The 26960-nt window shown below is 48.2% G+C and overlaps 1 protein-coding gene across 1 annotated transcript in view; it reads left to right on the top strand.

Moving 5' to 3' along the window:
* Positions 1-26960, top strand: part of LOC110515614 (coronin-7) — a 260709-nt gene that overhangs the window by 209153 nt on the left and 24596 nt on the right. The gene's annotated exons all lie outside the window — the stretch shown is intronic.

Below are 26960 nucleotides of genomic sequence, written 5' to 3'. Positions count from 1 at the left end.
GAGGGGATAACAGGGTGAGGTAGGGAAGAGGACAGGACAGGTAGATAGAAGGGATGGGGTAACAGGGTGAGGTAGGGAAGAGGACAGGACAGGTAGATAGAAGGGAGGGGTTAACAGGGTGAGGTAGGGAAGAGGACAGGACAGGTAGATAGAAGGGAGGGGATCACAGGGTGAGGTAGGGAAGAGGAAAGGACAGGTAGATAGAAGGGAGGGGATAACAGGGTGAGGTAGGGAAGACAAACAAATGGTTCATAACTGGAGAAAAACTGGCAGAACAAAACGCCATGTTGTTGTCATTGTTTTTTGATACTTTATTATGGTTGTAATTTTCCATTTTAATTCTCTGTTTAATAGTCAACGCTCTACCAACAGCGTTTGTTATGCAAGTTACCAGTAAAACCCACTGCTTGAATGTTATTAAAGCTACAGACTCACATCTGCTGCTATAACAAATTGCTGAAAACTGGATTCCTGCAGCCATTGAAGCCTGGGCCTGTGGCTGGATTTGATGTGGGGTTGGAGAGTCTGGTCAGGCTGCTCATTGTTAAGACGTGGTGGTTCACCGCCTTGCTCTCTGACAGTGTAGCTCTTCTCTCTCTCTCTCTCTCTCTCTCTCTCTCTCTCCTGTTCTCTCTCTCTCTCCTGTTCTCTCTCTCTCTCTCTCTCCTGTTCTCTCTCTCTCTCTATCTCCTGTTCTCTCTCTCTCTCTCTCTCTCTCTCTCTCTCTAATAATCCCAGACTACTGAGGCTGGAGGCTACATGCTAGTGGGAACAGTAGAATATGATGCTTGACACAAACCCACACTGGTCAAGTCCTCTCAATCTGTCACTCACTCTCTTTCCTTCTCTCTCTCCCTTTCACGCCTTCCCTCTATGGGTGGTCAGTGGTCAACAGTGGTGTCTCCTCTGATCCTGCACTGGGGAAATGAGAACAAAATGGAGGTGTGTGTGTGTGTGTGTGTGTGTGTATGAGAGAGTGCATGCGGGGGCTGGACAGTACTGTCAGTAACGGGTATATCTCCTAGTTCCAGCTCATTCCATGAGTCAAGGCCGTGGTGTAGTCTCTGTGTCTGTCTGATGAGTTTCATCTGTTAAGAGCTACCTCTAACCCCCAGTACTACCTCTAACCCCAGCCCTGGTACTACCTCTAACCCCAGCCCCGGTACTACCTCTAACCCCAGTACTACCTCTAACCCCAGCCCTGGTACTACCTCTAACCCCAGCCCTGGTACTACCTCTAACCCCAGCCCCGGTACTACCTCTAACCCCAGCCCTGGTACTACCTCTAACCCCAGTACTACCTCTAACCCCAGCCCCGGTACTACCTCTAGTGCTGGGGGTTAGAGGTAGTGCTGGGGGTTAGAGGTAGTGCTGGGGGTTAGAGGTAGTGCTGGGGGTTAGAGGTAGTGCTGGGGGTTAGAGGTAGTGCTGGGGGTTAGAGGTAGTACTGGGGGTTAGAGGTAGTGTTGGGGGTTAGAGCTAGTGTTGGGGACAGGACAGGGGTGAGGTTGAGTGAAGCATATTGATAATGATATGATCTTGAATGCCTTCACTGGGTTGAGAGACAGAACTTGCAGGGTAGTTTTTGAATCACTGTGACTGTGTTGTGATGATGTCAGCTTGATACATTGTTTTCTGTCTTGGGGTGTGTGTGAGGGAGACATGAACGTGATACAGTTTTAGAGAGGACAAGCTCAGACATGGTGGTTGAGGTCGAGAGGTCCCAGCTGGGGAAAGAAGTATGTGTGTGGATTTAGGATGGTTGGTGGGGGGGTATGACTTTCATCAGATACTACATTCTCTGGTCCTCTGAGACGTGTGGCAGCGCGTGCAGAGCCACACACACAAACACACTGTGCTAGGAGAGACGGCCACAGACTGACCGACGTTAACTATCTGATAAGAGATGTTACCATGGTTTCTAACTGTGCTGTCGGTCATCTGAGAAACACTTACTCACAGCACAGTGATGATCTGTTGACTTCCCCAATAACTGTTGTTTTTACAGCTTAACTGTTAAATTAAAAATGGCAGGTTGGATGAAGGTTTTACGTTTTTCTCTTTACTTATTTCTCTCTCCCTGTCCGCTTTTCTCATTTGTCTCACACACACACACACACACACACACACACACACACACACACACACACACACACACACACACACACACACACACACACACACACACACACACACACACACAGAGAGAGAGACTCAGAGTTATAGGGAAAACAAACACTAAACGGTAATGTTTTGTCTCATTAAATTCCTCTCTTTTACGGCTCAAGCCTTTTCCAGAGGACCTTCCCTTGGCTCCCCATTCAGGAAAGTCTCTAGACAAATACACACTGGGTTGAGTTGGGCTCTGGGCCCGGTCCATTTGGCCTGGACCTCTCTAAAACCCTGTCCTCAATGCCAGGTAGGGAGCAGGAATGTTCCGGGAACACTGGCAGAACATGCCAGTGGTTTAGAGGGCGACCTCGCTCGGTTTAGAGAGCGACCTCGTTCGGTTTAGAGGGCGACCGCGTTCGGTTTAGAGAGCGACCTCGCTCGGTTTAGAGGGCGACCTCGCTCGGTTTAGAGGGCGACCTCGCTCGGTTTAGAGGGCGACCTCGCTCGGTTTAGAGGGCGACCGCGTTCGGTTTAGAGGGCGACCGCGTTCGGTTTAGAGTGCGAACGCGTTCGGTTTAGAGAGCGACCGCGTTCGGTTTAGAGAGCGACCGCGCTCGGTTTAGAGGGCGACCGCGTTCGGTTTAGAGGGCGACCGCGCTCGGTTTAGAGGGCGACCGCGTTCGGTTTAGAGGGCGACCGCGTTCGGTTTAGAGTGCGACCGCGCTCGGTTTAGAGGGCGACCGCGCTCGGTTTAGAGGGCGACCGCGCTCGGTTTAGAGGGCGACCGCGCTCGGTTTAGAGGGCGACCGCGTTCGGTTTAGAGAGCGACCGCGCTCGGTTTAGAGGGCGACCTCGCTCGGTTTAGAGGGCGACCTCGCTCGGTTTAGAGGGCGACCTCGCTCGGTTTAGAGGGCGACCTCGCTCGGTTTAGAGGGCGACCTCGCTCGGTTTAGAGGGCGACCTCGCTCGGTTTAGAGGGCGACCTCGCTCGGTTTAGAGGGCGACCGCGTTCGGTTTAGAGTGCGACCGCGTTCGGTTTAGAGAGCGACCGCGTTCGGTTTAGAGAGCGACCGCGCTCGGTTTAGAGGGCGACCTCGCTCGGTTTAGAGGGCGACCGCGTTCGGTTTAGAGGGCGACCGCGCTCGGTTTAGAGGGCGACCGCGTTCGGTTTAGAGGGCGACCGCGTTCGGTTTAGAGTGCGACCGCGCTCGGTTTAGAGGGCGACCGCGCTCGGTTTAGAGGGCGACCGCGCTCGGTTTAGAGGGCGACCGCGCTCGGTTTAGAGGGCGACCGCGCTCGGTTTAGAGGGCGACCGCGTTCGGTTTAGAGGGCGACCGCGCTCGGTTTAGAGGGCGACCGCGCTCGGTTTAGACATGTTGGTTAATGCCCTCATGTAAAAAACAATCAGCCAGACATGTTGGTTAATGCCCTCATGTAAAAAACAATCAGCCAGACATGTTGGTTAATGCCCTCATGTAAAAAACAATCAGCCAGACATGTTGGTTAATGCCCTCATGTAAAAAACAATCAGCCAGACATGTTGGTTAATGCCCTCATGTAAAAAACAATCAGCCAGACATGTTGGTTAATGCCCTCATGTAAAAAACAATCAGCCAGACATGTTGGTTAATGCCCTCATGTAAAAAACAATCAGCCAGACATGTTGGTTAATGCCCTCATGTAAAAAACAATCAGCCAGACATGTTGGTTAATGCCCTCATGTAAAAAACAATCAGCCAGACATGTTGGTTAATGCCCTCATGTAAAAAACAATCAGCCAGACATGTTGGTTAATGCCCTCATGTAAAAAACAATCAGCCAGACATGTTGGTTAATGCCCTCATGTAGAAAACAATCAGCCAGACATGTTGGTTAATGCCCTCATGTAAACAACAATCAGCCAGACATGTTGGTTAATGCCCTCATGTAAAAAACAATCAGCCAGACATGTTGGTTAATGCCCTCATGTAAAAAACAATCAGCCAGACATGTTGGTTAATGCCCTCATGTAAAAAACAATCAGCCAGACATGTTGGTTAATGCCCTCATGTAAACAACAATCAGCCAGACATGTTGGTTAATGCCCTCATGTAAAAAACAATCAGCCACACATGTTGGTTAATGCCCTCATGTAAAAAACAATCAGCCAGACATGTTGGTTAATGCCCTCATGTAAAAAACAATCAGCCAGACATGTTGGTTAATGCCCTCATGTAAAAAACAATCAGCCAGACATGTTGGTTAATGCCCTCATGTAAAAAACAATCAGCCAGACATGTAGCCTTCTCTATCCCATCTGTGATCTGGGAGATCAACTTTCTCTGCCTTCTCCTCTCTGCTAGATATGATCTCTTCCTTCCCCCCACCGAACCTCCAAATGCCCACCCACACTCCCCTGAACCTCCATTTATTTATTTTATTTATTTCACCTTTATTTAACCAGGTAGGCCAGTTGAGAACAAGTTCTCATTTACAATTGCGACCTGGCCAAGATAAAGCAAAGCAGTTCGACAGATACAACGACACAGAGTTACACAGTAAAACAAGAGTAAAACAAACATACAGTCAATAATACAGTATAAACAAGTCTATATACAATGTGAGCAATGAGGTGAGAAGGGAGGTAAAGGCAAAAAAGGCCATGGTGGCAAGGTAAATACAATATAGCAAGTAAAACACTGGAATGGTAGTTTTGTAATGGAAGAATGTGCAAAGTAGAAATAAAAATAATGGGGTGCAAAGGAGCAAAATAAATAAATAAATTAAATACAGTTGGGAAAGAGGTAGTTGTTTGGGCTAAATTATAGGTGGGCTATGTACAGGTGCAGTAATCTCCCAGTCCTGGTGCTTCCCAGTCCACTCTACCCTACTTCAAGCCCTCCCAGCCCTGGTGCTTCCCAGTCCACACTACCCTACTTCAGGCCCTCCCAGCCTTGGTGCTTCCCAGTCCACTCTACCCTGCTTCAGGCCCTCCCAGCCCTGGTGCTTCCTAGTCCACTCTACCCTGCTTCAGGCCCTCCCAGCCCTGGTGCTTCCCAGTCCACCCTACCCTACTGCAGGCCCTGGTGCTTCCCAGTCCACTCTACCCTGCTTCAGGCCCTCCTAGCACTGGTGCTTCCCAGTCCACTCTACCCTACTCCAGGCCCTCCCAGCCCTGGTGCTTCCCAGTCCACACTACCCTACTTCAGGCCCTGCCAGCCCTGGTGCTTCCCAGTCCACTCTACCCTACTTCAGGCCCTCCCAGCCCTGGTGCTTCCCAGTCCACACTACCCTACTTCAGGCCCTGCCAGCCCTGGTGCTTCCCAGTCCACTCTACCCTACTTCAGGCCCTGCCAGCCCTGGTGCTTCCCAGTCCACACTACCCTACTTCAGGCCCTCCCAGCCCTGGTGCTTCCCAGTCCACACTACCCTACTTCAGGCCCTCCCAGCCCTGGTGCTTCCCAGTCCACACTACCCTACTTCAGGCCCTGCCAGCCCTGGTGCTTCCCAGTCCACTCTACCCTACTTCAGGCCCTGCCAGCCCTGGTGCTTCCCAGTCCACACTACCCTACTTCAGGCCCTCCCAGCCCTGGTGCTTCCCAGTCCACACTACCCTACTTCAGGCCCTCCCAGCCTTGGTGCTTCCCAGTCCACTCTACCCTGCTTCAGGCCCTCCCAGCCCTGGTGCTTCCTAGTCCACTCTACCCTGCTTCAGGCCCTCCCAGCCCTGGTGCTTCCCAGTCCACCCTACCCTACTGCAGGCCCTGGTGCTTCCCAGTCCACTCTACCCTGCTTCAGGCCCTCCTAGCACTGGTGCTTCCCAGTCCACTCTACCCTACTCCAGGCCCTCCCAGCCCTGGTGCTTCCCAGTCCACACTACCCTACTTCAGGCCCTGCCAGCCCTGGTGCTTCCCAGTCCACTCTACCCTACTTCAGGCCCTCCCAGCCCTGGTGCTTCCCAGTCCACTCTACCCTACTTCAGGCCCTGCCAGCCCTGGTGCTTCCCAGTCCACTCTACCCTACTTCAGGCCCTGCCAGCCCTGGTGCTTCCCAGTCCACACTACCCTACTTCAGGCCCTCCCAGCCCTGGTGCTTCCCAGTCCACACTACCCTACTTCAGGCCCTCCCAGCCCTGGTGCTTCCCAGTCCACACTACCCTACTTCAGGCCCTCCCAGCCTTGGCGCTTCCCAGTCCACTCTACCCTGCTTCAGGCCCTCCCAGCCCTGGTGCTTCCTAGTCCACTCTACCCTGCTTCAGGCCCTCCCAGCCCTGGTGCTTCCCAGTCCACCCTACCCTACTGCAGGCCCTGGTGCTCCCCAGTCCACTCTACCCTACTGCAGGCCCTGGTGTTCTCCAGTCCACCCTACCCTACTGCAGGCCCTGGTGCTCTCCAGTCCACCCTACCCTACTGCAGGCCCTGGTGCTCCCCAGTCCACTCTACCCTACTGCAGGCCCTGGTGCTCCCCAGTCCACTCTACCCTACTGCAGGCCCTGGTGTTCCCTAGTCCACTCTACCCTACTGCAGGCCCTAGTGCTCCCCAGTCCACTCTACCCTACTGCAGGCCCTGGTGTTCCCCAGTCCACACTACCCTACTGCAGGCCCTGGTGCTCCCCAGTCCACACTACCCTACTGCAGGCCCTGGTGCTCCCCAGTCCACACCACTCTACTGCAGGCCCTGGTGCTCCCCAGTCCACTCTACCCTACTGCAGGCCCTGGTGTTCCCCAGTCCACACTACCCTACTGCAGGCCCTGGTGCTCCCCAGTCCACACTACCCTACTGCAGGCCCTGGTGCTCCCCAGTCCACCCTACCCTACTGCAAGCCCTGGTGCTCTCCAGTCCACCCTACCCTACTGCAGGCCCTGGTGTTCCCCAGTCCACACTACCCTACTGCAGTCCCTGGTGCGCCCCAGTCCACCCTACCCTACTGCAGGCCCTGGTGTTCCCCAGTCCACCCTACCCTACTGCAGGCCCTGGTGCGCCCCAGTCCACCCTACCCTACTGCAGGCCCTGGTGTGCCCCAGTCCACCCTACCCTAATGCAGGCCCTGGTGCGCCCCAGTCCACACTACCCTACTGCAAGCCCTGGTGCTCCCCAGTCCACCCTACCCTATTGCAGGTCCTGGTGCTCCCCAGTCCACACTACCCTACTGCAGGCCCTGGTGCGCCCCAGTCCACACTACCCTACTGCAAGCCCTGGTGCTCCCCAGTCCACCCTACCCTACTGCAGGCCAGCTTAGTGCTGAGGGGGTGAGAATAATCCTCCCTGCTTGTTTATGGCCAGTGACATGGCTTTACTATTACGAGGCAGTCTGGGACAGATAACCAGACATTTCTAGGTCTGCCCTCTGTGTGTGCGTGTCTGGGAGAGAGAGAGGGATGGACAGGGAGATAGAAGGGAGGGGATGAAAAGTGATACAAGCGGGGAAGAATGGTTAAGAACTGGAGAAGTTTGCGTATGTTTCAATAGATATGATTTTTTAATGTCTCTTTTTCTCAAAGGTAAATATAAGTCTCCAGTGTGTTCCTATGTATGTGTTTGTGTTCTACCCTATGTCTTCTACCCTATGTCCTCTACCCTATGTCCCTATGTCTTCTACCCTATGTCTTCTACCCTATGTCCCTATGTCTTCTATCCTATGTCTTCTACCCTATGTCTTCTACCCTATGTCACTGTGTCTTCTACCCTATGTCTTCTACCATATGTCCCTATGTCTTCTACCCTATGTCTTCTACCCTATGTCCCTATGTCTTCTACCCTATGTCTTCTACCCTATGTCCCTATGTCTTCTATCCTATGTCTTCTACCCTATGTCTTCTACCCTATGTCACTGTGTCTTCTACCCTATGTCTTCTACCATATGTCCCTATGTCTTCTACCCTATGTCTTCTACCCTATGTCCCTATGTCTTCTATCCTATGTCTTCTACCCTATGTCTTCTACCATATGTCACTGTGTCTTCTACCCTATGTCTTCTACCCTATGTCCCTATGTCTTCTATCCTATGTCTTCTACCCGATGTCACTGTGTCTTCTACCCTATGTCTTCTACCCTATGTCCCTGTCTTCTACCCTATGTCCCTATGTCTTCTATCCTATGTCCCTATGTCTTCTACCCTATGTCACTGTGTCTTCTACCCTATGTCTTCTACCCTATGTCCCTATGTCTTCTACCCTGTCTCCTACCCTATGCCTTCTACCCTGTCTTCTACCCTATGTCCCTATGTGTGCTACCCAATATCTTCTGTGTGTGTGTGTTATTGTGTATTGTCTGTCTGTGTGTCATTTTGAGTCAGGCTGGCAGAGGCCCCAGTTTCTTTTCTGGGCTCTAGTAGTTAAATACAGAGTTGCTATTTAATTTATCTGTCAACGTTATTTAAAACAGACCCTTTGTCATCTGATGCGGCCACACCGCCGGGCAGAGGTAGGAGGAGTGTTGTGATGTTATACAGCTTCACTTTGAGCTCTCATTATACTATAAACAATCACGTTTTAATCATGTTTGTCTTGGTGGTGATGAGTTGATATGTGGTGTACACAGCTTCTCTGGGCGCTAGACGTCAGTGGGAGGGGTTTGTAGTGTAATGGTGTCCGTCTGAAGACAGGGGTAGTGATGACAGGTTTACCAGGAGCCAGTCCTGAGGAAAACATCAGAAAAAGAAGAGGGAGAAACAGGACAGAACACTGGGTCTGTGTCGGTGTCTGTACCTGAGGTTGTGGTGTGTGTGCTGCCATGCCTTTGTCTGTGGCCATCAGTGGTTGTGTATATCAGTCAGCGAGTGTGTGTATGACCATCGGTTGGCGAGTCTGTGTGTGTGCGTCATCTATGTGTGTGTGCGTCATCTATGTGTGTGCGTCATCTATGTGTGTGTGACCATCGGTTGGCGAGTCTATGTGTGTGTGCGGCATCGGTGTGTGTGTGTGTGTCTGCACAGGGGCCGCATCACACACCAACCTGTTGACATGGGAACGTGTGCTCGGTCTAATTAAAGCCTGCGTGTGCTGTTGCTGTCTGAGGAGCCAGACGACAGGGCCAACAGGGCCTGGTGGAGCATGGAGAGGAGAGGGGGAGACGGGTCACTTGGCACCCCATCTGAGGGCCTCGTCAGCCGGGCTCAGACGCTGCCACAGCTGGCCTCTCCACCTCCACCAGGCCAACAATCCTGGTCTTTCTTTCCCTGCTCAGGAACGTGACGCATCACTGCTAATTCCCTTCTAATGAACTGGCTACAGAGTAGAAGGAGACTTGCGGCAGACTTATTACATACACACACCCACAGAGATACACACACACACACACACACACACACACACACACACACACACTTCAGTGGGAGTCTTAGCAGGGCTGAGTACTCCTGTCCAGCTAGGCAGCTACCAGGATATGTTCCTACTGATATACAAGCCTGGGCAGCTACCAGGATATGTTCCTACTGATATACAAGCCTGGGCAGCTACCAGGATATGTTCCTACTGATATACAAGCCTGGGCAGCTACCAGGATATGTTCCTACTGATATACAAGCCTGGGCAGCTACCAGGATATGTTCCTACTGATATACAAGCCTGGGCAGCTACCAGGATATGTTCCTACTGATATACAAGCCTGGGCAGCTACCAGGATATGTTCCTACTGATATACAAGCCTGGGCAGCTACCAGGATATGTTCCTACTGATATACAAGCCTGGGCAGCTACCAGGATATGTTCCTACTGATATACAAGCCTGGGCAGCTACCAGGATATGTTCCTACTGATATACAAGCCTGGGCAGCGGACTGTTTCTGTATTAGAGAACTACGTTGTTTCCTTGTGTAAATAGCGGTAGTTAACTAGCGGTGTCCTTGGTGTCAGGCCCTGGCTAGCCCGTGTGTGACCCAGGGTTTAGGGATTTGTGGTGGAATGTAATAAAACAGTAATATTATACCCCCACCACTGAAATGTTAACAAGCCGGTGGATGGATGTTTCAATGAGAGCCGTATTCCTCTCACTACAACAACAACAACAACCAGGAGAACTGTATTCCTCTCACTACAACAACAACAACAACCAGGAGAACTGTATTCCTCTCACTACAACAACAACAACAACCAGGAGAACTGTATTCCTCTCACTACAACAACAACCAGGAGAACTGTATTCCTCTCACTACAACAACAACAACAACCAGGAGAACTGTATTCCTCTCACTACAACAACAACCAGGAGAACTGTATTCCTCTCACTACAACAACAACAACCAGGAGAACTGTATTCCTCTCACTACAACAACAACAACCAGGAGAACTGTATTCCTCTCACTACAACAACAACCAGGAGAACTGTATTCCTCTCACTACAACAACAACAACCATCAGAACTGTATTCCTCTCACTACAACAACAACAACAACAACCAGGAGAACTGTATTCCTCTCACTACAACAACAACAACCAGGATAACTGTATTCCTCTCACTACAACAACAACCAGGAGAACTGTATTCCTCTCACTACAACAACAACAACCAGGAGAACTGTATTCCTCTCACTACAACAACAACAACCAGGAGAACTGTATTCCTCTCACTACAACAACAACAACAACCAGGAGAACTGTATTCCTCTCACTACAACAACAACAACAACCAGGAGAACTGTATTCCTCTCACTACAACAACAACCAGGAGAACTGTATTCCTCTCACTACAACAACAACAACAACCAGGAGAACTGTATTCCTCTCACTACAACTACAACAACAACCAGGAGAACTGTATTCCTCTCACTACAACAACAACAACCAGGATAACTGTATTCCTCTCACTACAACAACAACCAGGAGAACTGTATTCCTCTCACTACAACAACAACAACCATCAGAACTGTATTCCTCTCACTACAACAACAACAACCAGGAGAACTGTATTCCTCTCACTACAACAACAACCAGGAGAACTGTATTCCTCTCACTACAACAACAACCAGGAGAACTGTATTCCTCTCACTACAACAACAACCAGGAGAACTGTATTCCTCTCACTACAACAACAACCAGGAGAACTGTATTCCTCTCACTACAACAACAACAACCAGGAGAACTGTATTCCTCTCACTACAACAACAACAACCAGGAGAACTGTATTCCTCTCACTACAACAACAACAACCAGGAGAACTGTATTCCTCTCACTACAACAACAACCAGGAGAACTGTATTCCTCTCACTACAACAACAACAACAACCAGGAGAACTGTATTCCTCTCACTACAACAACAACAACAACCAGGAGAACTGTATTCCTCTCACTACTACAACAACCAGGAGAACTGTATTCCTCTCACTACAACAACAACCAGGAGAACTGTATTCCTCTCACTACAACAACAACAACCAGGAGAACTGTATTCCTCTCACTACAACAACAACAACAACCAGGAGAACTGTATCCCTCTCACTACAACAACCAGGAGAACTGTATTCCTCTCACTACAACAACAACAACAACCAGGAGAACTGTATCCCTCTCACTACAACAACAACAACCAGGAGAACTGTATTCCTCTCACTACAACAACAACAACCAGGAGAACTGTATTCCTCTCACTACAACAACAACAACCAGGAGAACTGTATTCCTCTCACTACAACTACAACAACAACCAGGAGAACTGTATTCCTCTCACTACAACAACAACAACCAGGAGAACTGTATTCCTCTCACTACAACAACAACAACAACCAGGAGAACTGTATTCCTCTCACTACAACAACAACAACCAGGAGAACTGTATTCCTCTCACTACAACAACAACAACAACCAGGAGAACTGTATTCCTCTCACTACAACAACAACAACCAGGAGAACTGTATTCCTCTCACTACAACAACAACAACAACAACCAGGAGAACTGTATTCCTCTCACTACAACAACAACAACCAGGATAACTGTATTCCTCTCACTACAACAACAACAACCAGGAGAACTGTATTCCTCTCACTACAACAACAACAACCAGGAGAACTGTATTCCTCTCACTACAACAACAACAACAACCAGGAGAACTGTATTCCTCTCACTACAACAACAACAACCAGGAGAACTGTATTCCTCTCACTACAACAACAACAACAACCAGGAGAACTGTATTCCTCTCACTACAACAACAACCAGGAGAACTGTATTCCTCTCACTACAACAACAACCAGGAGAACTGTATTCCTCTCACTACAACAACAACCAGGATAACTGTATTCCTCTCACTACAACAACAACAACAACCAGGAGAACTGTATTCCTCTCACTACAACAACAACAACCAGGAGAACTGTATTCCTCTCACTACAACAACAACAACCAGGAGAACTGTATTCCTCTCACTACAACAACAACAACAACCAGGAGAACTGTATTCCTCTCACTACAACAACCAGGAGAACTGTATTCCTCTCACTACAACAACAACAACAACCAGGATAACTGTATTCCTCTCACTACAACAACAACAACCAGGAGAACTGTATTCCTCTCACTACAACAACAACAACAACCAGGAGAACTGTATTCCTCTCACTACAACAACAACAACAACCAGGAGAACTGTATTCCTCTCACTACAACAACAACAACCAGGAGAACTGTATTCCTCTCACTACAACAACAACCAGGAGAACTGTATTCCTCTCACTACAACAACAACAACAACCAGGAGAACTGTATTCCTCTCACTACAACAACAACCAGGAGAACTGTATTCCTCTCACTACAACAACAACAACCAGGAGAACTGTATTCCTCTCACTACAACAACAACCAGGATAACTGTATTCCTCTCACTACAACAACAACAACCAGGAGAACTGTATTCCTCTCACTACAACAACAACAACAACCAGGAGAACTGTATTCCTCTCACTACAACAACAACAACAACCAGGAGAACTGTATTCCTCTCACTACAACAACAACAACAACCAGGAGAACTGTATTCCTCTCACTACAACAACAACCAGGAGAACTGTATTCCTCTCACTACAACAACAACAACAACCAGGAGAACTGTATTCCTCTCACTACAACAACAACAACCAGGATAACTGTATTCCTCTCACTACAACAACAACAACAACCAGGAGAACTGTATTCCTCTCACTACAACAACAACAACCAGGAGAACTGTATTCCTCTCACTACAACAACAACCAGGAGAACTGTATTCCTCTCACTACAACAACAACCAGGAGAACTGTATTCCTCTCACTACAACAACAACCAGGAGAACTGTATTCCTCTCACTACAACAACAACCAGGAGAACTGTATTCCTCTCACTACAACAACAACCAGGAGAACTGTATTCCTCTCACTACAACAACAACAACAACCAGGAGAACTGTATTCCTCTCACTACAACAACAACAACCAGGAGAACTGTATTCCTCTCACTACAACAACAACCAGGAGAACTGTATTCCTCTCACTACAACAACAACAACAACCAGGAGAACTGTATTCCTCTCACTACAACAACAACAACAACCAGGAGAACTGTATTCCTCTCACTACAACTACAACAACAACCAGGAGAACTGTATTCCTCTCACTACAACAACAACAACCAGGAGGGTCATGTTCATGTTTTCTCAGCTCTTTTTAACATGTTCCAGTCCGTTTTCTTCCCAATGAACACGACCCTGGGTCCGTGCTGCCCCACAGCCTAAGCGACAAGCCCACAACCCGTTCAGAATGGTGGAAGAAGTAGCTCAAAATTATGTAGTGTTTATAACATTCTAGACTAGTCCGATTCATGTTTTCACATCTCTTTTTAACATTCCAGACCATTCTGTTTCATGTTTTCACATCTCTTGAACCATAACTCTCCAACACTGCCAAACCCAAAGCTGAACTGTTGAGAATGTTTGGCTTCATGACATCATCGTATAGGCTAATTAGAAGCACTTATTTGACATAAATCCTCATCACACCACAGAGTGGGCTTTTTTCTAAATGTCTGCCAATGTATTAAACTGTATTTCACTCGGCCCTACTCCATGGAGCAGAACTTGAGTAGAATTTAACCGTAACCACAGAACAATGGAAGCCATACCCTGAGATTCCGGAACCGACTGGGGTTGCCAGGTCCGTCGCTGTTCCGGTCTAAAATCTTAAAATCCTGTTTAATCACTTGTGGATTATTTCTCCCTCAAATCCCTCCATTGTTGTGGCAAGCCAAAACAGCTAATAGATAACCTGTCATAACTCTGATAGCCCGTCCGTGGGACTGGAGAAACTGGGTTAACATGGTGGGTCATGGGGTAAAGCTGGTCCTAATTCAGACCTAGGGATGTCAAGTCTGCCCATCCATAAACACATTTATGGGAGTAACATATGTGTTCATAGTGATACTATTCATCATGTAAGTGTTTGTTTTGTGATTACCACTATCAACCAGCCACACACACAGACATGGGCATCTCTGACACGCTCACTCTTAAAGCCAACCTGACTACATTTGTATCCTCAATGTCCTATGGGGAAACTGTTAGATATGTCTCTATTCCTCATAACACTCCTAAATCATCCTCCACCTGATCATAGTCCTCCACCTATCATGCTCCTATCATGCTCCTATCATGCTCCTGTCATGCTCCTATCATGCTCCTATCATGCTCCTGTTAGAGAGGGAAGTTTGATATGGCTGGATTACTCTGGTTTACTCCAGTCATAGTTGACTTTTCCCCCCTATTGGCTCCCACAACCCTAACTCTATTGCAGTGGCTCCCACAACCCTAACTCTATTGCAGTGGCTCCCACAACCCTAACTCTATTGCAGTGTGTCCCACAACCCTAACTCTATTGCAGTGGCTCCCACAACCCTAACTCTATTGCAGTGGCTCCCACAACCCTAACTCTATTGCAGTGGCTCCCACAACCCTAACTCTATTGCAGTGGCTCCCACAACCCTAACTCTATTGCAGTGTGTCCCACAACCCTAACTCTATTGCAGTGTGTCCCACAACCCTAACTCTATTGCAGTGGCTCCCACAACCCTAACTCTATTGCAGTGGCTCCCACAACCCTAACTCTATTGCAGTGGCTCCCACAACCCTAACTCTATTGCAGTGTGTCCCACAACCCTCACTCTATTGCAGTGGCTCCCACAACCCTAACTCTATTGCAGTGTGTCCCACAACCCTAACCCTATTGCAGTGGCTCCCACAACCCTAACTCTATTGCAGTGTGTCCCACAACCCTAACTCTATTGCAGTGTGTCCCACAACCCTAACTCTATTGCAGTGGCTCCCACAACCCTAACTCTATTGCAGTGTGTCCCACAACCCTAACTCTATTGCAGTGGCTCCCACAACCCTAACTCTATTGCAGTGGCTCCCATAACCCTAACTCTATTGCAGTGGCTCCCACAACCCTAACTCTATTGCAGTGGCTCCCACAACCCTAACTCTATTGCAGAGGGCCCCACAACCCTAACTCTATTGCAGTGGGTCCCACAACCCTAACCCTATTGCAGTGGCTCCCACAACCCTAACTCTATTGCATTGGCTCCCACAACCCTAACTCTATTGCAGTGGCTCCCACAACCCTAACTCTATTGCAGTGGCTCCCACAACCCTAACCCTATTGCAGTGGGTCCCACAACCCTAACTCTATTGCAGTGGCTCCCACAACCCTAACTCTATTGCAGTGGCTCCCACAACCCTAACTCTATTGCAGTGGCTCCCACAACCCTCACTCTATTGCAGTGTGTCCCACAACCCTAACTCTATTGCAGTGGCTCCCACAACCCTAACTCTATTGCAGTGGCTCCCACAACCCTAACTCTATTGCAGTGGCTCCCACAACCCTAACCCTATTGCAGTGGGTCCCACAACCCTAACCCTATTGCAGTGGCTCCCACAACCCTAACTCTATTGCATTGGCTCCCACAACCCTAACTCTATTGCAGTGGCTCCCACAACCCTAACCCTATTGCAGTGGCTCCCACAACCCTAACTCTATTGCAGTGGCTCCCACAACCCTAACTCTATTGCAGTGGCTCCCACAACCCTAACCCTATTGCATTGGCTCCCACAACCCTAACTCTATTGCAGTGGCTCCCACAACCATAACCCTATTGCAGTGGCTCCCACAACCCTAACTCTATTGCAGTGGCTCCCACAACCCTAACCCTATTGCAGTGGCTCCCACGTTGTCTTTGTGACCCACTGGACAAATCTCAAACGGCACCCTATCTGTTCCTTATGCATTGCACTAGCAGCACTGCTTTGACCTCATGGTGAATAGGGTGGGATTCAACACGCAGACACAGAAGGGTCCTGTGAGATTTGGAGCCTGTTGATGGAGCGGGGGGGGAGATCAAGTGATAAAGTGGTTTGTAGAGGTCACAGTTCAGAGGTCTCTTCAACTCACTGATTGCACTCTTAAACCACAACCTCACCCACTCACCGAGACAGACTGGAACCCGATACCCTGAAAGAGAGGGAGGGAGGTGGACAGGGAGAGCGAGAGAGAGCAGGGAGGCACAGAGAGAAGAGAAAGAGGGGGTACAGGAAGATACATGAGGGCAAAGAGAGAGAAAGAGGGGGTACATGAAGATGCATGAGGGCACAGAGAGAAGAGAGAGAAAGAGGGGGTACAGGAAGATACATGAGGGCACAGAGAGAAGAGAGAGAAAGAGGGGGGTACAGGAAGAGACATGAGGGCACAGAGAGAAGAGAGAGAAAGAGGGGGTACAGGAAGATACAGGAGGGCACAGAGAGAAGAGAGAGAAAGAGGGGGTACAGGAAGAGACATAAGGGCACAGAGAGAAGAGAGAGAAAGAGGGGGTACAGGAAGATACATGAGGGCACAGAGAGAAGAGAAAGAAAGAGGGGGTACAGGAAGATACATGAGGGCACAGAGAGAAGAGAAAGAAAGAGGGGGTACAGGAAGATACATGAGGGCACAGAGAGAAGAGGGGGTACAGGAAGATACATGAGGGCACAGAGAGAAGAGAGAGAAAGAGGGGGTACAGGAAGAAACATGAGGGCACAGAGAGAAGAGAAAGAAAGAGGGGGTACAGGAAGAGACATGAGGGCACAGAGAGAAGAGAAAGAAAGAGGGGGTACAGGAAGAGACATAAGGGCACAGAGAGAAGAGAGAGAAAGAGGGGGTACAGGAAGAGACGTGAGGGCACAGAGAGAAGAGGGGGTACAGGAAGATACATGAGGGCACAGAGAGAAGAGAGAGAAAGAGGGGGTACAGGAAGAGACATGAGGGCACAGAGAGAAGAGGGGGTACAGGAAGATACATGAGGGCACAGAGAGAAGAGAGAGAAAGAGGGGGTACAGGAAGAGACATGAGGGCACAGAGAGAAGAGAGAGAATGAAGGGGTACAGGAAGATACATGAGGGCACAGAGAGAAGAGAGAGAAAGAGGGGGTACAGGAAGAGGCATAAGGGCACAGAGAGAAGAGAGAGAAAGAGGGGGTACAGGAAGAGACGTGAGGGCACAGAGAGAAGAGAGAGAAAGAGGGGGTACAGGAAGATGCATGCAAAAGCTGTATGGTCAGATAAGGGCACGTCACAAGATGCCAGAAGGCTGAGTTATGAACAGAGAGGATGTGTTTTCATCCCACACTATGAACATAAAACACTAGGACTGACCTTTGGTCCAGAAAATATAAAGGCAACATGTAAAGTGTTGGTCCCATGTTTTATGAGCTGAAATAAAAGTTCCCAGAAATGTTCCATACTCACAAAAAGGTTATTTCTCTGAATATTGTGCACAAATTTGTTTACATCCCTGTTAGTGAGCATTTCTCCTTTGCCAAGATAATCCATCCACCTGACAGGTATGGCATATCAAGAAGACGGTTTAGCAGCATGATCATTACACAGGTGCACATTGTACTGGGGACAATAAAAGGTCACTCTAAAATGTGCAGTTTGTCACACAACATAATGCCACAGATGTCTCAAGTTTTGAAGGAGAAGCAATTGGCATGCTGGAATGGAATGTCCACCAGAGTTGTTGCCAGAGAATTGAATGTTAATTTCTCTACCATAAGCCGTGTAACGTCATTTTAGAGAATTTGGCAGTGTGTACAACCGGCCTCACAACCGCAGACCACGTGTAACCACACCAACCCAGAACCTCCACATCCAGCTTCTTCACCTGCTGGATCGTCTGAGAAGAGCCACCTGGACAGCTGATGAAACTGAGGAGTATTTCTGTCTGGAATAAAGCCCTTTTGTAGGGAAAAACTAATTCTGATTGACTGGGCCTGGCTCCCCAGTGGGTGGGTCTGGCTCCCCAGTGGGTGGGTCTGGCTCCCCAGTGGGTGGGTCTGGCTCCCCAGTGGGTGGGTCTGGCTCCCCAGAGGGTGGGTCTGGATCCACAGTGGGTGGGTCTGACTCCCCAGTGGGTGGGTCTGACTCCCCAGTGGGTGGGTCTGGCTCCCCAGTGGGTGGGTCTATGCCTCTCAGGCCCACCTATGGCTGTGCCATAGGATTTCACATGCCCAGTCATGTGAAATCCTTAGATTAGGGCCTAATTTTTTTTTTTTAAGACTGATTTCCTTATATGGTCTATAATTTAGTAAACATATATTTGTGTTCAGTATAGATAGATCTTAGGGCTTGACTTTCTGTATGACTCTATGACTGGCCTGTATGACCTTTGTATATGATCTGTCTATATTCACTGGTACTCTGTGTACTGAATTACTAGTGTCCTCTGGCCTACTGCTGTACTGTATGGGCCATTGGACAGGCCCAGTAAGTACTCACTACACACTACTCACTACACACTACTCACTACACACATCCAGCCTGCCTGGCTTTGCCTCAGTGGCTCCAGATAAGAGGCCTGTGTCTGGGGGCTGGTGCAGGGCAGGACTCAAACTGTAGTGACAGGTGCCTTTCAGCGATACTGATCTATCAGGCTACTACAGTCAACGCTATCTGTCTGCCTGCCTGCCTTTCGGCCTGCCCATCTGTCGGTCTGCCTCACTGCCTGTCTGCCTCTCTGCCTGTTTGTCTGCCTGCCCTATATCCTGGATCTCTGAAGTTAATTAACTAGACATAATGCTGTACTGTGTGAGGCTTGATATGCAAGGGCAAGGCTGTAGCGTGCACACACACACACACAGTGTACCTCACCTCTCAGCTTATATCCACAGCTGAGTATTTTTGCCTAAACGTCAGAGAGTGTGTGTGTGTGTGTGTGTGTGTTTTTTTTTACTGTATTGCTGTGTGTGTTCATGATTGCGTACTCTCGGTTGGGTTCGCTCCAGTTTCTGTTCATTCTCAGACTATTTTTCCCTCCAAATCTGTCTCAGATCACAGCTGCTGATGGCCCTCACCTGTGTTGCTCTCTACCTTTAACTATCTGTACCCCTCTACCTCTCTCCCCTCTCTCTCTCCACCTCTCTACCTCCACCTCTCTATCTCTCTATCTACCTCTCCCCTCTCTAACTCTCTCCCTCTCTACCTCTCCACCTCTCTCTCTCTCTCTCTCTCTCTCTCTCGCTCTCTCTCTCTACCTCTCCACCTCTCTCCCTCTCCACCTCTACCCCTCTCTCTCTTTCTCTCCACCTTTCCCCTCTCTCTCTCCCTCTCTCCACCTCTACCTCTCTCTCTCTCTCCACTTCTCTACCCCTTTCTCCCTTTCCACCTCTCCCCTTCTCCAACTCTCCATCTCCACCTGTCTCCCTTTCTACCTCTACCTCTCCCCCTCTCCACCTCTCTCCCTCTCCACCTCTCCCCCTCTCCACCTCTACCTCTCCCCATGTATTTTATCCACATCTCCACCTCTCCCCCTCTCCCCCTCTCCACCTCTCCCCCTCTCCCCCTCTCCACCTCTCCACCTCTCCCCCTCTCCCCCTCTCCACCTCCACCCCATGTATTTTATCTACCTGTCCCTCTGTCTGACTGTCCCCTATTTTTCCTCTTCCAGACTCTATCTACTGTACTCTCCTCATTCAGACTCTATCTACTGTACTCTCCTCATTCAGACTCTATCTACTGTACTCTCCTCATTCAGACTATCTACTGTACTCTGCTCATTCAGACTCTATCTACTGTACTCTCCTCATTCAGACTCTATCTACTGTACTCTCCTCATTCAGACTCTATCTACTGTACTCTCCTCATTCAGACTCTATCTACTGTACTCTCCTCATTCAGACTCTATCTACTGTACTCTCCTCATTCAGACTATCTACTGTACTCTCCTCATTCAGACTCTATCTACTCTACTCTCCTCATTCAGACTCTATCTACTCTACTCTCCTCATTCAGACTATCTACTGTACTCTCCTCATTCAGACTCTATATACTGTACTCTGCTCATTCAGACTCTATATACTGTACTCTGCTCATTCAGACTCTATTTACTGTACTCTCCTCATTCAGACTCTATCTACTGTACTCTCCTCATTCAGACTCTATCTACTGTACTCTCCTCATTCAGACTATCTACTCTACTCTCCTCATTCAGACTATCTACTGTACTCTCCTCATTCAGACTCTATATACTGTACTCTCCTCATTCAGACTCTATCTACTCTACTCTCCTCATTCAGACTCTATCTACTGTACTCTCCTCATTCAGACTATCTACTGTACTCTCCTCATTCAGACTCTATATACTGTACTCTCCTCATTCAGACTCTATCTACTGTACTCTCCTCATTCAGACTATATCTACTGTACTCTCCTCATTCAGACTCTATCTAATGTACTCTGCTCATTCAGACTCTATACTGTACTCTGCTCATTCAGACTCTATCTACTGTACTCTCCTCATTCAGACTCTATCTACTGTACTCTCCTCATTCAGAATATATCTACTGTACTCTCCTCATTCAGACTCTATCTACTGTACTCTCCTCATTCAGACTCTATCTACTGTACTCTCCTCATTCAGACTCTATCTACTGTACTCTCCTCATTCAGACTCTATCTACTGTACTCTCCTCATTCAGACTCTATCTACTGTACTCTCCTCATTCAGACTCTATCTACTGTACTCTCCTCATTCAGACTATATCTACTGTACTCTCCTCATTCAGACTCTATCTACTGTACTCTCCTCATTCAGACTCTATCTACTGTACTCTCCTCATTCAGACTCTATCTACTGTACTCTCCTCATTCAGACTCTATCTACTCTACTCTGCTCATTCAGACTATCTACTGTACTCTCCTCATTCAGACTATCTACTGTACTCTCCTCATTCAGACTCTATATACTCTACTCTGCTCATTCAGACTATCTACTGTACTCTCCTCATTCAGACTATCTACTGTACTCTCCTCATTCAAACTCTATCTACTGTAGTCTGCTCATTCAGACTAGCTACTGTACTCTCCTCATTCAAACTCTATCTACTGTAGTCTGCTCATTCAGACTATCTACTGTACTCTCCTCATTCAGACTCATTTCATCATCTTTCTGGGCTGAGGTTAAACACACACTCACTGACAGTATGAACACACACATACTTGCAGTACACACAGTCATACAAACTCTCTCTCCATCTCCACACATAATGTAGTCCTGTCTAGCGGTGCTGAAGGTTCCTGTCATGTGTGGAAGGTCATTTGAAGGGCTGTAAGGTTGTTGTAGCTCTCTGGAGGAGCGATGAGGTGATGGCTAAGCTGAAGAGGGGTTTCTCCTCCTTTCTCCTTCTGTTTTCTCTCATCTCCTTCTCTAACACCAGGGGATCTGTTGAACTTGTGTGGGAGGGGTGGAGTGTGTGTGTGTGTGGTTCGTCTTTGGGGTGGGGGGTGTGATTGTAGTGCAGAAAGATAAACGTTAGACCCATGATGGAAGCAGATGTCTTGTGCCTCAGAATGGGTCTTAATGTTGAGGTGAAAATGTGCTCCGTGGCTCTTTGCCCAGCACCTGCTAAACCATCTCTCTCTCTCCCTTTATTTGTCTTGGTGAGCCCTCTCATTCTGTCCTGTGGGGGGATTATTTGGCCGTTGAGTTGGAATCACAGATCCATTTGTGAATCATAGTTTTCTCCCTAATGTTCTAGTGTAATCCTGTTAGGTTGAAGCACAGTGAATTCAGGAAAGTATTCAGACCCCTTCGCTTTTTCCACATTTTGTTACATTACAGCCTTATTTGAAAACGTATTAAATATATTTTTTACATCATCAATCTACACACAAATCCCCATAATGACGAAGCAAAAACTTGTTTTTTTCTTCTTTAAAAAAAACAACATTTTAGCAAAACCAGAAATACCTTACATAAGTATTCAGACCCTTTACTATGAGACTCGAAATTTAGCTCCGGTGCATCCTGTTTCCATTGATCATCCTTGAGATGTTTCTACAACTTGATCAGAGTCCACCTGTGGTAAATTCAGTTGATTGGACATGATTTGGAAAGGAATACACCTGTCTATATAAGGTCCCATGGTTGACAGTGCATGTAAGAGCAAAAACCTTGGTTCAGGGAGGTGACCAAGAAACCGAAAGGTCATTCTGACAGAGCTCCAGAGTTCCTCTGTGGAGATGGGAGAACATTCCAGAAGGACAATCTCTGCAGCACTCCACCAATCAGGCCTTTATGGTAGAGTGGCCAGACGGAAGACACTCCTCAATAAAAGGCACGACAGCCCGCTTGGAGTTTGCCAAAAGGCACTGTGAGGACTCTCAGACCATGAGAAACAAGATTCTCTGGTCTGATGAAATCAAGATTGAACTCTTTGGCCTAAATGCCAAGCGTCACGTCTGATGGAAACCTGGCACCATCCCTACAGTGAAGCATAGTGGTGGCAGCATCATGCTGTGGGGATGTTTTTCAGCAGCAGGGACTGGGAGACCAGTCAAGCTCGAGGTAAAGATGAACGGAGCAAAGTACAGAGAGATCCTTGATGAAAACCTGCTCCAGAACGCTCAGGACCTCTGACTGGGGCGAAGGTTCACCTTCCAATCGGACAAAGACCCTAAGCACACAGCCAACACAAAGCAAGAGTGGCTTCAGGACAAGTCTCTGAATGTCAGAAAGAAGGAAGAAGACTTGAGGCTGTAATCACTGCCAAAGGTGCTTCAACAAGTACTGAGTAAAGGGTCAGAGTACTTATGTAAATGTGATATTTCTGGTTTTTATTTAGAATACATTTAAAAAAATCTTTAATCTGTTTTTTCTTTGTCGTTATGGGGTATTGTGATGTCATTATGGGGTATTGTGATGTCATTATGGGGTATTGTGTGTATACTGATGAGGGAACAAAAAAATGTCATCCATTTTAGAATAAGGCTGTAACATAACAAAATGTGGAAAATGTCAAGGGGTCTGAATACTTTCTGAATGCACTGTATGCCACGTCTCAAAGCACTGTGAGCTCAACATGAACGTAACACCCAGTCAGGTGTAAGGTGTCACATCTCAAAGCACTGTGAGTTCAACATGAACGTAACACCCAGTCAGGTGTAAGGTGTCACATCTCAAAGCACTGTGAGCTCAACATGAACGTAACACCCAGTCAGGTGTAAGGTGTCACATCTCAAAGCACTGTGAGCTCAACATGAACGTAACACCCAGTCAGGTGTAAGGTGTCACATCTCAAAGCACTGTGAGCTCAACATGAACGTAACACCCAGTCAGGTGTAAGGTGTCACATCTCAAAGCACTGTGAGCTCAACATGAACGTAACACCCAGTCAGGTGTAAGGTGTCACATCTCAAAGCACTGTGAGCTCAACATGAACGTAACACCCAGTCAGGTGTAAGGTGTCACATCTCAAAGCACTGTGAGCTCATGAACGTAACACCCAGTCAGGTGTAAGGTGTCACATCTCAAAGCACTGTGAGCTCAACATGAACGTAACACCCAGTCAGGTGTAAGGTGTCACATCTCAAAGCACTGTGAGCTCATGAACGTAACACCCAGTCAGGTGTAAGGTGTCACATCTCAAAGCACTGTGAGCTCATGAACGTAACACCCAGTCAGGTGTAAGGTGTCACATCTCAAAGCACTGTGAGCTCAACATGAACGTAACTCCCAGTCAGGTGTAAGGTGTCACATCTCAAAGCACTGTGAGCTCAACATGAACGTAACACCCAGTCAGGTGTAAGGTGTCACATCTCAAAGCACTGTGAGCTCAACATGAACGTAACACCCAGTCAGGTGTAAGGTGTCACATCTCAAAGCACTGTGAGCTCATGAACGTAACACCCAGTCAGGTGTAAGGTGTCACATCTCAAAGCACTGTGAGCTCATGAACGTAACACCCAGTCAGGTGTAAGGTGTCACATCTCAAAGCACTGTGAGCTCAACATGAACGTAACTCCCAGTCAGGTGTAAGGTGTCACATCTCAAAGCACTGTGAGCTCAACATGAACGTAACACCCAGTCAGGTGTAAGGTGTCACATCTCAAAGCACTGTGAGCTCAACATGAACGTAACACCCAGTCAGGTGTAAGGTGTCACATCTCAAAGCACTGTGAGCTCAACATGAACGTAACACCCAGTCAGGTGTAAGGTGTCACATCTCAAAGCACTGTGAGCTCAACATGAACGTAACACCCAGTCAGGTGTAAGGTGTCACATCTCAAAGCACTGTGAGCTCAACATGAACGTAACACATAGTGTCACACAAGGTGTCACATCTCAAAGTTCATAAGACTGTTAAATAATGAACCAAATAGCTACCCAGAATATCTGCATTGACCCTTTTTACACTATTTGGACTCATCACATACACTGCTGCTACTGTTTATCTATCCATCCTGTGGCCTAGTCACTTTATTCCTACCTATATATGAATGACGTGATCGATGGCTTTGTTCATTCACATATACAGTCATTGGTCCGGGTGGACGTGTGTGTGCGTGCGCGCGTGCGTATGTGTATGTGTGTGTGTGTGTGTGTGTGTGTGTGTGTGTGTGTGTGTGTGTGTGTGTGTGTGGGGGAAAATGCACTCCAGTCCCAGTGCTGTGGAGCGTGACCACTGTAGAAAACAGTATGGATGATCTGTGATAAGGCCAGAACTCCATTATTCAGCTGTGTGATTGGTGTAAGTTTTTCCTATGGGATAGTGTGAGAAAACACAAGATAAACATACAGAGATAAGAGAATGAGAGAAAGGGCAATTTGCAGACATAACTGGTATTGCACCTATTGGAGACATGGAGGAGGGTGAGGGAGGGAGAGAGAGGTGGACGGAACAAGGGGGTGTGGGAATGGAGGGGCTCCCTGTGGACTGACTTGGACATGGGAACACAGAGAGGCACTAACGAAGCGTGGCCGCCCCTCACTGACTTCACAGGGCTGGGGTGGGTAGAGAGAGGGATGGAGGGGTTCAGTCCAATCTGCAGGACTGTGAGAGAAAGAGAGGTGTGTGTGTGAGAGAGGGAGATGGAAATAGGGGGTAGCAGGGCCCCTATTCAGTTCCACTTACATCAGAAACAACCAAATCACCTTGGTTTGAACAAGGGACCAATCACAGCACTTTTCCAGAAGTCAGTGTGTACAACATGTCCTTGTTCTCATTCAGCTTCTCAGAGTTCAACTCTGGATGTCTATTTGCTGTGTGCTTTGGGTTACACACACACACACAGACACACACACACAGACAGACACAGACAGTTCCGTGTCCCTATAGTCAGCGGTATCAGACAGACACAGACAGTTCCGTGTCCCTATAGTCAGCGGTATCAGACAGACAGTTCCGTGTCCCTATAGTCAGCGGTATCAGACAGACAGTTCCGTGTCCCTATAGTCAGCGGTATCAGACAGACACAGACAGTTCCGTGTCCCTATAGTCAGCGGTATCAGACAGACAGTTCCGTGTCCCTATAGTCAGCGGTATCAGACAGACAGTTCCGTGTCCCTATAGTCAGCGGTATCAGACAGACACAGACAGTTCCGTGTCCCTATAGTCAGCGGTATCAGACAGACAGTTCCGTGTCCCTATAGTCAGCGGTATCAGACAGACAGTTCCGTGTCCCTATAGTCAGCGGTATCAGACAGACACAGACAGTTCCGTGTCCCTATAGTCAGCGGTATCAGACAGACAGTTCCGTGTCCCTATAGTCAGCGGTATCAGACAGACACAGACAGTTCCGTGTCCCTATAGTCAGCGGTATCAGACAGACACAGACAGTTCCGTGTCCCTATAGTCAGCGGTATCAGACAGACACAGACAGTTCCGTGTCCCTATAGTCAGCGGTATCAGACAGACACAGACAGTTCCGTGTCCCTATAGTCAGCGGTATCAGACAGACACAGACAGTTCCGTGTCCCTATAGTCAGCGGTATCAGACAGACACAGACAGTTCCGTGTCCCTATAGTCAGCGGTATCAGACAGACACAGACAGTTCCGTGTCCCTATAGTCAGCGGTATCAGGGAGAACAGTCAGTCTACTCCAGTCTGTCGTTAGATTCATATTTATACATCATGACATCACCACTCACTGTGGTTGATTTGTGTGTGCGTGTGTTTGTGTGTGACATTCAGCTATAGAATGGGCCTAATTGACCAGCCAGTTGTGTTCAGTGGGGCATATTCAGATAAATATAGATATATAACATAGAACAGATATTCTGAAAGGTCTGCGTTTTTATCAGACCCTCTACATCTTCCTCACTATCAACAACCATCCCTCCCTCTATCACGGTCTGTCTGTCCTCCTCTCTCTCTGACCATGATGCCTTGCTCTGTCATTCTCATGGAGGGACTGTGATGTGAAGCTGTGACCTCACACACCACTTCCCTTCTGACTCTATTACAGGAAGTCCCCTGGACACTACTCTCTGTGTGTGTGTGTGTGTGTGTGTGTGTGTGTGTGTGTGTGTGTGTGTGTGTGTGTGTGTGTGTGTGGAATTGTTGTGCTCAATTTGTAGTTTAATGCCAGAAATGTTATTGTGCT

This window comes from Oncorhynchus mykiss, chromosome 13 (genome assembly GCF_013265735.2).
Source record: "Oncorhynchus mykiss isolate Arlee chromosome 13, USDA_OmykA_1.1, whole genome shotgun sequence".
NCBI lineage: Eukaryota > Metazoa > Chordata > Actinopteri > Salmoniformes > Salmonidae > Oncorhynchus > Oncorhynchus mykiss.
The sequence above is the reverse complement of the archived record's forward strand: the minus strand, read 5'-3'. Positions and strand labels throughout refer to the sequence as shown.